The sequence below is a fragment of the Anolis carolinensis genome, chromosome 4 (genome assembly GCF_035594765.1).
Source record: "Anolis carolinensis isolate JA03-04 chromosome 4, rAnoCar3.1.pri, whole genome shotgun sequence".
Taxonomy (NCBI): Eukaryota; Metazoa; Chordata; class Lepidosauria; order Squamata; family Dactyloidae; genus Anolis; species Anolis carolinensis.
In genome coordinates this window covers 26,857,489-26,858,836 of record NC_085844.1, presented here as the reverse complement: position 1 = coordinate 26,858,836, position 1,348 = coordinate 26,857,489, and positions in this window count along the sequence as shown.

Sequence of the window (1,348 nt, the reverse complement as noted above, 5' to 3'; positions counted from 1 at the left end):
TTCTGTTTACCTCACTCTGATATAATAATGCCAGTAGCTGCATGAAGACCTATATAACTGGTATTAAGAAATTGGGTTTGTCTTAGTTCTAAATGAATCATTGTGTGTGAACCTCAAATCAGTCATGAGAAAAACACCTTGGAAGAAGAGGCATTTTGAACCAATAGGCCATACAAGTTTCCTTCAGTCATGTGCACAAGTAAATCACTGTATATGATATATCCTTGCAAAGGCCTGTTTAATTCTACCATGTAATTCTTTTTTAAAAAAAATATATAATTTTTATTGTGTTATCTTTAGTGTACAATTAAAGCGAGGAAAACATTGTTGCAGAAATAGTGAAGTGAAGTGAAGAAGAGAGAAAGATTGAAAAAGAGAGGAAAATTAGGCATGGAAAATAGAAAAAGAATTGAAAGAAAATTCCCGGTTTATGAGTTGTTTTTAAAAAATTCTAAAAGTCAGGACAGTAAATAAAGAATAACTGTCAGAAAACAGGAATTCCAGACAGGAAACAATCAGGATCAGCTAACACCTCCCAACAAAGGATTCCCCCAAACATAAAGCAGCCAGGCTTTGAAGCTGCAAGGCAATTTAATGCTAATCAAGGTGGCAATTGCAACATTCACACTTGCCTAAAACAGACAAGAGTTCTTTCTCCCACCCTAGACATTATTCCACAGATATATAAATAACACTTGCCTATTTTGCAACCTCTGAGGATGCCTGCCATAGATGTGGGTGAAACGTTAGGAGAGAATGCTTCTGAAACATGGCCATACAGCCTGGAAAACTCACAACAACCCACTTACAGATGTGGTTGGATCTCAGATCACAGCCAGTGGAGGGGAAAATTAAGAACAGCAATCCAAAAGCATTTGGATTCTCTGTGTTGTCGAAGGCTTTCATGGCCGGAATCACAGGGTTGTTGTGTGTTTTCCGGGCTGTATGGCCAAGTTCCAGAAGTATTCTCTCCTGATGTTTCGCCCACATCTATGGCAGGCATCCTCGGAGGTTGTGAGGTATATTTGGATTCTCATTCCTGATTTGGGATTGGAAAGATTGTTATACTACCTTCATGATTTTGAAGCACCAGGTGGCAGCCTTGGGCCATTTTGAAATTCATGGTAAGTAGTCTTCTCTAAGGAAAACCTATAGAGAGAAGAGCAAGGTGTTCCAGGAATAACAAGAGGCAAATCTCATAAAAAGGGGGAAGGAAGGAAGTGGTGGTGGGGAAGAACATAGCAGCATCTTTAAGATGGGTGTTGTGTGGTTTCCAGGCTATATGGTCTTGTTCTAGCAACATTTTCTCCTGACGTTTCGCCTGCAGACTCGGTTCTTCACTTGTCTT